At 47.8% G+C, this 14,172-nt stretch overlaps 1 long non-coding RNA gene across 1 annotated transcript; it reads left to right on the top strand.

Annotated features, from left to right (window-relative positions):
* Positions 1–2,308: 2,308 nt before the first annotated feature.
* On the top strand, positions 2,309–7,353 carry LOC118587283. Its single transcript, XR_004945445.1, has 3 exons — positions 2,309–2,805; positions 5,036–5,089; positions 5,848–7,353. It is a non-coding gene; the product is annotated as an uncharacterized LOC118587283 (long non-coding RNA).
* Positions 7,354–14,172: the final 6,819 nt, after the last annotated feature.

Raw genomic sequence — 14,172 nt, 5'->3', positions numbered from 1 at the left:
TTAGGTATTTACAAGAGAGTATGTCCCTTTCCAGAAGGAAAATCTAGCAAGTGTATGTCACCCACTCTCACAGATGAGGAACCACAGGATGCCTTAGGTCCCTTGGCAGCAGATACAACAGCATTTAACTACCCACTCTCCATGCCTCAATTGCCAACTACGTGCAAGAAACAGCCCTGTTTGCCCTGACTCCAAGTTGAGTTTTGGCTAGGGTTCTTAGCGCTGGGGATGTCCCATTCATGAGGCAAGGTCTGCCACCTGGTGGCAGGAAATAAAAAGCCACTTACTTGCTTTCTCACCCAATGCGTCTTTTGAATAATTTTTATATTTTGGGTTGTGAGCCTAGCCTTTAACGGCTGAGCCATCTCTCCAGCCCCTGAATAATTTTTAAAATTTAATCTTTAATTTACTTTTGTTAATTCTCGAGTTACTTGCCACAAACCAAAGGATCCTTACTGACGATAATAATGCTGACACCTTAGGGGGAATTTTTCAGCAGAGAGCTGAAACTCAATCTCTAAAGTCACCTTCGAAGTGTTTCAGAACTGCCAGAAGCAACAGATGTGGGACACCTAAGAGTCAGGGTTGTCCGAAGTTCATTCATGCACTGAGTTGCTCTTATGTACTATAGTCTGTGTTAGTCAGTTTACAAGCAAAAATGTGAAGGCCACATTCCCTCTGCTTCAATGACAAAATGGTTAGATGACCAAGCTCACAAAATAAATCAGGTAGCTCATGCTTCCTTTTGTCCCTTTGAAAGATTCTGGTTCTTTTGTTTGTTGTTTGGGGTTATATTTTTTTGTGTGTTTGTGTTTTGAGATAGGGTATCTCTAGGTAGTCCTGCTGACTGGGACCAGGCTGCCTTCAAATTTACAGAGATATTCCCGTCTCTGCCTCCTGAGCGAACGGATTAAAGTCGTACACCACCATGGCCAGTTTTGAAAGGCTATGGACAACAGAGAATAATGAGTCCATTAAAACGAGTGCTGACTCTCCAAATACACAGAGACACAGACACAGACACACACAGACACACACACACATACACACACACACACACACACACACACACACACACATCTTCCAGGCCTTAGCATGTGGCATGTGGATTCTTCCTGAGAGTGAGGATACCCCAGCTTCTCCAGGACTGAGTAAGTACTTCAGATCCCATCTATTTCAGCAGCCAGTTTCTTCCCTTTTAGCTAGATTAAGCTCCTACAGTGAGGAAGCTACTATTACCACAGCATTACCATAGCAGTCACTCGGCCGCTTTTAGAAATGCAAATCGCCTGGCCCCATCCCAGATGAAAAGCATCGGGAACTGTGGGTGTGCAGACCTCCAAGTGATTTTGATGCAAACTAAATTTTGACCCCGCTGGCAGAAAGCCGCAGACCTGGAGAACGAGGAGAGTAGGCGGCTAGGACTGAGCAGAGGAGCCCACCAGCCAACCTAGAGTGGTAGATGAAACAAAACAGCCCCAAAGAGAAAAACACAGGGTCATCACAGAGGGTTTTTTGTCAACTCCACCATTGCTGTGAACCTAACTCCCAAAGTAGCCTAGGTGAGAACGTGATGGTACCAAGAACTTTATGCAGAAGCCATAGACTCAGACTTCATTTCACATTGCTTTATGGAGGGGTTCCTACAGTGTCCAGAGCAAATAACTAGGACTGTATCCACCCCAGTGTCCTTAGCTCCAACACTCCCCATCCCTTCAAGACCCATGGAAGACTCACTTCACTTCCTTAGTAGTGTGGAATACTGGAAAGTGTGCCGACTCCCAGAGGCAACCCCCCTTGCTTTGTTAGATGGAGACAATGCTATGCTATTTAAACACACAGTATCACAGTACATGAATATGCTACAGCAAGTATTATTCCTTGGTACTTTTCCTCGGCCCTCCTTGCCCACGCTCCCCGCATCCTGTTCGTTCTGTGCCCCTCACTTGCCTTTCCAGCTTACAATGGGCATTACACATCGATGCGTGCGTCTTCTACTTTCCCTAGCTCTCTCCAGCTGCTGCCAAAAAGTGACAGTCCAGGACCAGGGTGGCAGACTTTCTCACACTCCCATCCGAAGAAATCACCCTTTTGGAGAAAGAACTAAGTGAATGTAGGCATCTCCCCTCCCTCCATTCCTTCTCCCAGCAGTCAGGACACAAAAAGCTCAGGACAGATGCGGGGGAGTGGGAGACAGGCTCCATATGTCCTAAGTCCCGGGTCACCTAGGTGTGGAGTCCGCGGGACTCAGCTGCTGAGTAGCAGAGGGGCGTGGGCGCGGAGCAGAGCCCTCCCCCCGCAGCCCAGAGCTGGGTGACTGACTGTCAGGCCGCATCTGCTCCAAATTTACGGCGCCTCCTTCGGCCGCGGGCGTCCTCTCCACGGCCTCTTTACCGAGGGCTGCCCCAGCTGAGGCCCCTCCCGCGGGGAGCGGAAGGCCACGCCCGCGCCCGCCGGCCGGGGGCGGGGAGCAGGTGTGAAGCGAGGGTCGCAGCGGCGCGCGCGGTCACCCTCCACCGCACCGCCGAGACCCGGCCTCGCCCCGGCGCGCACACAATGGCGTGGGGCCAGGCGCGGGGCGGCTCATTACCCCGGCCCGCCGGGGAGTAGCTGATGGAGAAGGTGGGAGCCTGGAGCGCCGCCACCCGATCGCCGGAGAGACGTCGAGGTCCAGGAGCGTGGGGTGGAGGGACAGGTCAGCCGCACCGGGGTGCAAGCCCGAGGCCAGCCCGAGGAACCGGTCCCGGGCACCGCGCAGGACCGCGTGGGTGCAATTCATTCTTCCAGAGGTCCTTTCTCCACCAAGTGAGCAACCAGCTCCGCAGACGCGGGCCGGGAGAAGGGGTTCTCCTTTGATGAAGGAGGGATGAGGAAAGAGACTGCACAGAAATCTATCGCACGGTGCCCGGCTCTAACTCGGTCTCTCACGCGACTTCGCATGAGAGGACTTGCCCGGGCTTCCCTTTTCCTCCCCAGCTGCTCTGTCTCCCCAGCTTTACACCCGCTTTCTAGCAGCTTGGCGGCGGGGATGGGGGTAGGGTGTCTAGCCATTCCTTCATTTGTTTATTCTCCTGGGCAGGAGATGCCTTTGGGATCTGAAAGGCGCCTGGCTACGTGCACTGTCCACCTTTAACGCTAGGGTGAGCGGATTGCTTGGAGGAAGATGGGTAAAGAACTTAGGGACGGGTTCTTAAGTGGTGACTCCCAAGGTCCTTATCCTGTGGTATCCTGAGGCCAGGAACTCACGTGGCTTCATCTAACTCTCCTCTCCAGAAAAGGAACGAAAAAACGGACCAGAAAAGGGTTCATGAGAGGTCTGGTGGCCTAGGACTTGAGCTCACTGGTGGATTGGATGAGAATCACAATCTATCACCGTCCATGGGCCAAATCCACAGCACAGACACGCTTTGGCCATAAATGTATTCTGTACACACTCTATTAGCCAAACTACTTTTATGGCTAATACAAATACACACAAGTAAGACCTCCAAGTGCCCAACTTCAGCACTCTTGCACCCCAATATCAATCTATTTTCCCGGCGTCTACTCATGGTTTTGAAGTAAATATCAAAAATCTTACAATTTCCTTTGTAAATATTTCATTGTAGTCCTAAAAGAAGATAAGGAATCTTTTAAATAGTATTAATGGGCCAATGAGGTGGCTCTGTGGATAAAGATGGCTTGACTCTGATCCCCCAGACCCCCAGAACCAACTCTCACAAGTTGTTCCCTAGCCTCTACATATGAATTGTGACATATGCTCAAACCCCCCCCCACACACACACACAGGCAAATACTTAGATTGCAATAAAACCTTTTAATCAAGAGAAAGAGCAGTAGGATTACCATATCTAAAATAACAATTCTATCATCAAAGCTACAGCTGATGACAGATTGCCTTTAGAAAAGACCCCAGCTCATAAACGAAGAGGAAGTCATCGAAACAGAAAGTCTCAGTGTCTCAGCCTCCAGTGAAATAGTGCCTCTACTCCAACACTGTTCCCAACTGTCTTATTCCCTTCATTGTTCAAATTGGGACTCAAGTGAATCTGTGTGGTGTGTTGTCTCTTTTAATCTGCTGTCATTCCCACCTCTTAATTATTTTTTTCTCCTTACAATTCATTTGTTGAGGAAACCAGGTCGTTTGTTCTGTGGGGTTTCCAGTCTGGATTTTGTTGAATGTATCCCTGTGGTGTCATTTAGCATGTTTTTCTGCCCCTATTATTCCCTGTAAATTGGCTGTTAGCTATAGAGGCGTGATCAATTAACACTTGATTTTCCCCCAGAATTCCTCATAGGCAATGTTTCTTCGCCTGTCAGGAGTAATGTCTGCTGGTCTATTTTGTTATGTGAGCATCCAGTGACAACGATCACCTAGGTGCATTATTCATGGGAGACAGCTAATTCATTCCATTCTATTTCTATGAAATCTCATTCTGAGATAAGGTACTTCTTTAAGATGAACCTGTCTTCAGCTATTTGTTTATCCTGAGGTTAATTTTAAATAAGAAAGGCAGATAAATGTTTGGGGTTTTTTCTTCTCTCTCTGTCTCTCTCTCTCTTTTGTTTGTTTTGTTTTTAAAAACAGGGTTTCTCTGTGTCACCCTAGCTGTCTGGAACTCAATCTTTAAATCAGGTTGATTTTGAATTCAGAGATCCACCTGTCTCTGCCTCCCAAGTACTAGGATTAAAGACATGTACCACCATGCCCTGCTTACTTATTATTTTTCAAATAATCAAGTTGATTCGTTGGCATCCTCTAAAGGTAACTGATGGTTTTAAATCCAAGCCAAATCAAACCAAAACCTACAGTAATGGTGGGCCTGGGTGTAGCTCAGTGGTAGATCATTTATTTGCCTGGTACTTGGTCGGCTCTGGGTTTTGTCCCCAGCACGGCAAAAAATAAATCAAAATAAAAACATATTATAATTCAGACTTAAATATAGATGATATGTTTTAAACTTATGTATTGACTGATACCTTAAAACAAGATTCTTGTATTGAAAACACTGAGCCCTGCTGTCTGTTCTTCTAGATCCCTTTCCCTGAAGATTGGAGTACGCTCTCCCTGAGGCGCATCTTCCCTCCAGTAAGCACTTAATCTTGCCTTGCTCCTCTCTGTCTCTTCCTTCTGTCGTTGCAGGTGTGTGTTTGTGAGCTAGACACATTCCAATGTTCTCCTCTTACAAATGATAAAACTGGTGCAGTCATTTACCTACCCTGGACCGGATAGGAAGTGTCCTGGCTACCTGCCTACCAGCAGGAGAAAGCAGAGACTGGGGGAAGTCAAGGGGTCTGTGCCTTACCTTCTCTTTGAGCTGAGCCAGAGGCCTAGGAACACCTCAAGAGATCTTCTCAATTCTCAGAGCAAGCTTTGCAGAAGAAACTTGGGGGCATTGCAAGTGCCTCCCTTTTCCCTCCCAAGCCTCCAGTCACCTGGCTTGCTAATTAGCCTCCCTGCCATCATTCCAGGCTCCCGTCATTCCAGGCTCCCGCCATTCATCCTCCTCCTTTGCACAGTGCTTTTCCAAAACTTGAGTCTGATGGTTTTACAACCCACCATTATCTCATCGCTGCCTTTATAGGTCATCTAAATCAAACTTCTTAGTACTGCCCAAAAGGCCTGGCTGCCTTCTACTTTATGCTGTCCCCTTGACGCGATCTGTCTCCCAGCTAGAATGGTTCATGTTCAGACTCCATACACACTGATCTCTGTGTGCTTTTGCCCTTTGTATGAGACCTTTGCTTCTTACACATCCAATCTGCCAGATAACTCCTATTTATAGGTTAAGACCCACTTCAAGACTTGAACTTAAGAAACCCTGTTTATGTGTTCTTCCTAACCAGGGCTATGTCTGTATGTCCAATACCTGGACCCTGTCCCAGGAGCACACATCAGGCAGGTCCATGAAGATTTGGCGAGTAAATGAAGTCAGATGAGAGAAATGGGTTGGTGGAGCTTGTGAAGATCCGGTCCTTCCCTAGAGGAGACAAGACTCCACAGTGGCTCATGGACAGAAGCCCAGGAGAAGCTAGATTGCTTATGGCTGATGCGGCCTCCGGGAACCAGCCCAGAAGAGTTTGCCTCTGGGCGGGGCCACTCCTATCCCTACCTGGGCTCAGCCATCCTTCAACCAGTGAGTGGATCTGCGGGTCTCTGTGCGGATGCAGCTCCGCGCCCGCCAACCCCTCCTTCCTCCCGCTGGGAGGATAATTAAAGCGCCAAACGGCGGAGCCGGGCGGGCAGTGTTCCCGGGGGCGCATTTCATCGGGGCTGATTAATGAGGCCGGGGAGTTAATGAGGAGAAAGCTAAACGGTGGAGCTGAGCAGCGGACGGCCTCTCTGCGGCCCTGGAGGGGGCCCTCCGAAGGCATCTCCCGCCCTCTTCTTAGTGGCGGGCGGCAGTAGCGCCAGCCACATGGTGCCCCTGGCTCTAGTCTCAGCTTTGGACTCAGGGGAGGTGGGTGGCCTTACCGCAGCCAGCCACAACGTAGAAGTCGTTTTGTCTTTCCTCTGCGGACGCTGAACAGAGAGAATCTGACCTTGCGCCTAAATTAGCCGCAAAGGACTTCAGGGGAGCCCGCTTTCTTTTTCTCCACGAGGGAAGCTTTGAACCTGCATCTCAGACCACCTGCAGATTTCACTCCCAGCCAGAACTGAGAAGCAGCTCTGCTGTCCTCAACCCAGCGACTTCAGGCAGGTTTAGTCCTGTGAGAGGCTTCTGTACCTGTAAAGCGGCGTCTTTCTCTCGCCTACTAAACATGGCTGGCTGTTATCCAGAATGGACAGTAAGCTCTTGGTATAATCCTCACCTACTCTTCTCAACTACTGTAGGGCTTTAACACTAATACCTTGATTCCACAGATGAGGCCCTAATCACTAGGGCACTGAAACAAGGAACCACGACATACATAGCCTGTGGTCACTCAACTTAGCTACCTGTCTGCTGTGATCCAGTGTCCCGGCACTTAAGCACTGGAGCTATGGACACTAGAGTCTGCATGCTTAGCATCAAGCTATAGTGCTGTTTTCAAGGAGATTGCTAAAGGTAGAGCCTTGAAACAGAAAGAGACTCCAGTGAGGGCTGTTCCAAGCTTCTGTGTCCTTGTGTCTTTGGCCCTTAACCTGTGAAGTAGGGCTGAGCAGGCTTGGCCAATCTCTGTCACCTCTTGACACCACCTCTAGACAAACCAGAGACACATCAAATTGTCCCTGCCTCCCATAAATGACTGCAGTTGACCAGGTTTTGAAAGAAGAGAGCATGGGCAGAGTGAGTTGGGGAGGGAGCACTCCTTTGTTTACTCTGGGTTCAAAAAAAAAAAAAAGTGCCCAGGCTGGAGAGATGGCTCAGAGGTTAAGAGCACTGGCTGTTCTTCCAAAGGTCCTGAGTTCAATTCCCAGCAACCACATGGTGGGTGAAAACCATCTGTAATGAGATCTGGTTCCCTCTTTGGGCCTGCAGGTATACATGCAGGCAGAACACTGTATGCATAATAAATAAATAAATCTTAAAAAAAAAAAAAAAGTTCCCACAATATTTAGAATAGTGGTTTCTCAGCCAGCCATGGCAGTGGAAGCTTCCAGTCTCAGCACAAGGGAGACAGAGGCAAGAAAATCAGGAGCTTAAGATCATAAGCAGCTACTCGGTGAGTCCAAGGCCAGCCTGGGCTCTGTAAGACCTTGTCCCAATGTATTTATATATTCCCATGTGAATCTGCATGGGATGGTTCAGTAGTTAAGAGTGTCTGTTGTTCTTGCAGAGGACTGGAATTTGATTTCTAGCATCCACATTGGGCAGCTCATAACCTTATCTGACAGGTTCCAGGGGATCCAATGACCTCTTATGGCTTCTGTGGATCTCCCACAGGCGCACACACACACACACACACACACACACACACACACAGAATAAATGTGACTTGAGGCCAGTCAGCCCCCAACAAAGGGTGAATGAAGACCACATGGGCAGGGATTGGCTGACTTCTGGACAGGTATCCTCTGCCTGATCAAGGACACAGGCTGCTCAGGTTCACTGAGAGCAGACCTGTCTATCTGCCCTCTCTTGTCACACACTAACACCTTTGCCACTAAGCCAACCCTGAAAAAAAAAACAAACCCATCCTCACTAATGCTATGCCCTGCCACCCCCCACAGTGAGGGCCAGCAGCACCCACAAAAGGGAAAGCATCAATAATTGTCTCTAAAGGAGCTTGAATCTAGGGAAACCAATATTTAACATCCCCATTTACATTGAAAGCGTGATTCTGATTATGAGATGGTAATGAGGGGATTAACTAGAGGAGAGAGCACCTCCCCACCCCCCACCCCCGCCTGCTGTCTTCTCTCACTAGTCCTAACATCTCTCCCTGGCCAGGCAGGGTAAGCTTACTCCTGGAAAAGGGGGGTGGGGGAGGGGTTTGGACACTCCCACCGGGAGAGCATCCAAAATGCCAGAGCAGGGCCAGGGCCCTTCAAGACCCGTGTGAGAGCCCCTTATTCATGTCTGGAATCAATTAGCCCAGAAGAGGTGATACACGGTGAGATGGGAGGCTCCTGACTCTGGTCCTTCCTATTCACCACCGGCCCTGCTCACACCCCATCTGCCCAAAGGAGCCCTCTCTAGTGGGATTCTTCCCCGAATTCAGGATTAAAAGTTCCTTGTGTTGTTCCTTGCTAAGTTAAAGGGCAGAAGTTAAAAAAAATTTTTTTTTAAGTATGTTAAAAGAACCTTGGGATCACACAGTGGTACAGGCCCCTAAGCCCAGCACTTGGAAGGAGGAGACAGGGAGATCAGGAGTTCAAGGTCATCCTTGGCTACATAATGAGTTTGAGACCAGCTTGAGCTACATAAGGCCTTGTCTCAAAGAGCTGAAATCAAAGCCAAAACCGAAGTTGGATGGGAGGAGGGAAAGAAGGGGTGAGGACAGGAGAGGATCTTACTTCAGCCTGGCTCCACTCCCCAAACTCCCTGCCTCGCTGGAACGGTGTGCTAGCTCTCCTCGTCCAGAGCAGACCTTGCCTTTTAACCAGGCAGCAGTTTACCTCTGGTTCATTCTATGAGGAGGCAAGCAGTGGGGAAGGAGAACACCCAAGGGGGTCACCCATCCCGGGGCCCCGTTTGTTGGTGGACAATAGTTCTGAGACGGGATAATTCAGTGTGTGATTGTGGTCACGCCCCCCCTTTTGTGCCCCTTTCAGAGCCAATCTCCCAGGCCCAGATGGGTTAATCCATAATGCAGACGAGCAAGTAATTGGCTGTCAGCCCAGACCCCTGAACCCCCTCCCTACTAGTACGGCTACCCTAATGAAGCCCAGCTTGGAGGGCCCCCTTCTCAATGAGGTGCCGGCCCCAACTCAGCCAAGCACACATGTGTCTCCGCTGTTCTGCCTGAAGCTTGGCTCCCTTTAGGGACCCCCAGCCCAGCCTCCCCGGGGTGACCCAGCTGCCAGAACTGCAGCAGCCTGGGGGGGAGGCTGTGATGGATGGGAGGGAGTTAGTTAATAGAGCCCCAAACACATGGGCCCTGTCTCCACACACATTGCTCCCTCCCTGACACTTTCCCAGCTTCGGCTGGCAGCATCCCCCATCTTTTAAAAGTAGCCCCATGGAATAGTCCCCACACTCATGTCCAACATGAGCTGTGCTGAAATACAGTTTAAATGGGGGTGATGAAGCTGCTTCCTTGGACACTGGCCCAACCCACTGCTACATACCCCAACCACAAGTCTTTGCCAACTTAAGTCCCCCGTGTGAGTTTTGGATAGAGATAAACTGCAGCGATCCACAGTCTTAACCAACAGCTTTTCTTTTCTTCACAGTCTGGCTGCCCATCTCCATCTCTTGATCATAATTCTGTGGCCACTCACTGCCAAACTAGTTCATCCGTTTTGAGACCTGCATCAAAGACTGGCAGCTGAGGCTGAATCTACAAACAAGGGCTGCTTTGCATCGCACATCCGGCTTGAGATCCCTGAGTCTGGAAGGAGTCAAGCCAAGTGCAGATAACATCTGTTTAAGATGTCACAGAAGGATGTTTTCGAGGATTTTGGAAAGGACCCGTCACTGTCTGATTCCCCACACATATGTCCTAATCTCCCCTCTCTGCTCCCTCCTTTCATCTACTGCAAAGGTGGACCACCATACCAAACCAAGGAGGGAAGGAGGTACAGCTGCTGTCTGGTCTTGGGAGGTACTCAGGCATCCACTGAAGCAGGAACTTTGTATCCTAAGAGGGTCCTAGGCCCACAAGCTATCTGTCCTTCTGTCACCGAACCTGTAGTAAATAATCTTTTTGTATTCTTTGTATTATTAAAGTTGAAAATCAAGTCAGAGTGTGAGCACGGCAGCACATGTTTATAATCCCAGCATTAGTAAGCAGAGGAGAGAGGTTTCTGAGTTCAAGGTCAGCCTGAGCTACATATTGAGATCCTGTTTCGAGCAAGAAAAAAAAAGCATGGAAAAGAAGAGAAAAATGTGTACATTCTTGCTCATCTGATTCCACAGCTGCTTATGCAGTTGGTCTCTTCTTTTCTGATTTTATATGCATAAATCATTTAATATAACTATAGTACAAATTTAATGAATGTCTATATACCAGGCATAGCACTTACAATCTTTACACCTGTATTGTAATTCCAGTTTTATTCCTGTCTCCTCCTCCTCTTCCCGTGGCAGGATTATTGTCATGGAATGGGTAAATCTTCTCATCATGGAGTATTTAGAGATATAGGCCTGAAACTATGAGTGTTCGACTCCATCAGGGGTTCCAGTCACAGCAAGAAATCCCTTTATGATTAAACCTCACGCTGATAAGTGCAAGGCGCAAAGGACAGGGGCGAAGGACTGGGGAAAGTCTAGCCCCATTTATGATAAGATGGGTGAACAACACAGAGTGCTAAAATAACATTCAGAGGTTGCTCCTAGGAAATGCTGAATATTTATGAGCTGTGCAATCAGGACTGAGAAGGTAAGGCTTAAAGAATAAATGGGGCTGCAGGGTGGGGGTAGAGAATTTGCACAGAGGAGGAAAGGTCAGGAGCCCACAAAAGGAATGAAGAAAAGGAAAAAAATATGTTTTCTGCATAGTGATATCTCCTTATGCTCCTCTGCTCTCTGTGTGGATGAGGAATGAGGTCCCAGCAAGGCTGGGGTTACCAGACTGTGCTCCTCTGCGGGGAGCCCTGAGTGACCTTGGAGTCACCTTTACTCTAAGGAATAGAGCTCCTGAAGAGCCAGTGGAAAGCAACACCTCATGGCGTGAGAAACCAAAGGTCAGTGTGCAGCAAAGGGTCCCCGTTGACTCTGGAGCTAAGTCTGGGATTCAAAGGAAAGAGAAACAAAATTCTATGAACACACAGGCGACAAGAAAGCACCAACAACCCTCAGCTGTGTGACCTGGAAAACTCACATACGTATTTAACGCAAAAGTGTTTCCCTCTGAGTGGAACTCATTAGAGACGAGGGAATATTCCTCTTTAATTGAAAAGTAGGACATCCTCTGTAGGACTTAGGGGACTTGAGGATCCTAATTGGTCTCTTCCTTCGTTAATTTCATCCCCACCAAAGGAGAAGGGCCAGGAGAGGGAAGGAGAAAGTGAGGGGGGGAAAATTTAAGAAGAAATGTAAAAGAGCCCATTTGGGACATTCCTGAGACTGAAGAAATGCCAGGAATAGAAGATGGGAGAAAATTCAGAAGAGAGCGGCAGGATTAATCCGGATAAGTACACGAGGGCAGAGGATTTCAGACTTAGAAACAGACTATCAGAAAAGGAGTCACAGGCCTTGGAAATTTCTCTCAGCCAAGTGACTGTAGATGTCATTGTGCCCCTTGAATTATACATGAGAGTGGGAGATGCACTTGTGGGAGGTGGGGCAGGGAAGCCTTTCTTCTGCTAACTCAGACACAAGGCTTTCATGGGGATACTGTATGCCTTTCTGATTAAGCCTATCTGTGTGAAGTCCTGGATCCTCCATTTCCTAATCAAATAGCTCTGGCCAACTTCCTTAACCAGTCTCCCCATCTATAACATATGAATAACAATTGTACCTAATTTTAATTATTAGAATTAAACGAGTAGGGCTGGGGATTTAGCTCAGTGGTAGAGTGCTTGCCTAGCAAGCACAAGGCCCTGGGTTCAATCCTCAGCTCCACATACAAAAAAAAAAAAAAAAAAAAAGGAAAAAAAAGAATTAAATGAGTAGATACATAAAACATACTCAGAACAGCCTTATTAATAGTATATTTATAATAAATATCTTCAGCACTATATGAGGCCTTTTAATAATATGCCATATGTATGTTAGGCACTGGAAATGCAATGATAAACTTCCCTGCTCTTTAAGGGAACTTGGAGCTTATAGAGAAGATATAAGAAAATAAAATGCCATCTATGGTAGCCGGACATGTAGCTCAATTGGTAGAATCATACGCGCCAGGCCCTGGGTTTGATCCTCAGCATTGTACAAACTAGGTGTAATGTCACATGCTCATAATCCCAGCACTTGTGAGGCAGAGTCAGGAGGATCAGAAGTTCAGGGTCATACCATCTGTGAAGGCATATAGGAGGGGGATTTTAAAAATGGTCTGGAAAAAGGCTCTACATTAGGAGATTCAGGAAGCTTCACTAATGGGGGACTAAGGCTGGATCAATGAGGTGGAAGGAATTTAGAAGCTGAGGAGCGGGACTCTAGGAAGAAATAGCAGGCACCAAGGCACCGAAGTACAAAGACTATCAGACAAGGATAAAAGGCAGGTTGGTGTTGGGATGTAGGTGGCAAGAGGGGCTGGGTTGAAGGTAGAGAGTAATGGCAATGGTCTGGGAAACTGGATGGACAACAACATTGGAACTATGGTGAAAGCTGTCTATTACCTACATGGAGGTCTAGCCTACAGAAAGGAGGAAGCCCTTGTGATGTGACATGATCAGAGTGGACAGAGTCAGATGTGTCCCTCGGTGACTGGCACCTAGTAAGTGCCTTCTAAGTGGGAGCTGGGCAAATGCATAGCAGCTCTCTGCAGTACTCATGTAGAGGAAGGATTCTCAGTAGAAGAGGGAAAGTGGAGAGTTAGTAGCCTTTGCAGTAGTCTGGGTGAAAGGTGGCAGGAATCTAAACTGACCAGTGACCAATGGAGATGGTGAGATCATGGTGATGTTGCCACTTGGAAGCTCACTAGAGTGTCGTGTTCTTTTTGAGCTTAGGGCTTAAGATATGAAGAAGTTAGAAAAAGTTCAGAAGAAAAAGACTGTTTATTATTTCAACCCAACAATGGTATAAACATAAAAGCTTTAAAATTGGCCAGGCAGTGGTGGCACACACCTTTAATACCAGCACTCGGGAAGCAGAGGCAGAACTCTGTGAGTTCAAGGCCAGCCTGGTCTACAGAATGAGTTCCAGGACAGGCTCCAAAGCTACACAGAGAAACTCTGTCTAGAAAAAGAAAAAAAAATAAGAAAAGCTTTAAAATTATTAAAGGTAAGCCTGGTAGCTAATCTCACAGCCCCATATCCCTGGGCTTAGAGGCAGAATAGCCTCTCATAGGTAGATCTGAGTCAGTCTCTTCTTCTTCCCTGAAACCTCATACTGAAGACTGATATCGCAACATTCTGGTACCCACCATCTCAGCACTATCCAGCCCTTACTTCTAGGGCAATTACATCTCATTTCTTTGAGACTTCAGCTAGCTCCCAGAGCAGTACCACTTTCCCCAACTCTTTCTTCCTCAGCTCTAACACTTCATGACTTTAGCAGGAACTCAAACAACCCATCCGCTGTCTTTTCTGGGTTCTGCCACAACCTTGTCAGTTCAACCCTAGCCATGAGTTCCTGTGATCACACCCTATTAAACTGTCATGCATAACCAACACAATCAATCACTCCAGATACTTTCATGTTCTAGCTCCACTTCCTGTCTTTTCCCCAGTACACTTGTTATTATTGTTTCTTAAAACAACTTTTAATTTGTCATTGTTATTAATGGGGGGGGGGGCATGGATGGAGGTCAGAAGACAACTTAATGGAGTCAATTCTGTCCTTTCATCTTTGTGTGGGTTCCAGGGATCGAACTCAGGATGTCAGGCTTGTACCCTTTGGGCCAGCATTGCTGTTACTTTGATTCCAACAAATCTTAGATCAGAACTGGACAACCTATTGATCTCAATTCCTTTCCATC

Source organism: Onychomys torridus, chromosome 7 (assembly GCF_903995425.1).
Source record: "Onychomys torridus chromosome 7, mOncTor1.1, whole genome shotgun sequence".
NCBI classification, from domain to species: Eukaryota; Metazoa; Chordata; class Mammalia; order Rodentia; family Cricetidae; genus Onychomys; species Onychomys torridus.
The sequence above is the reverse complement of the archived record's forward strand: the minus strand, read 5'-3'. Positions and strand labels throughout refer to the sequence as shown.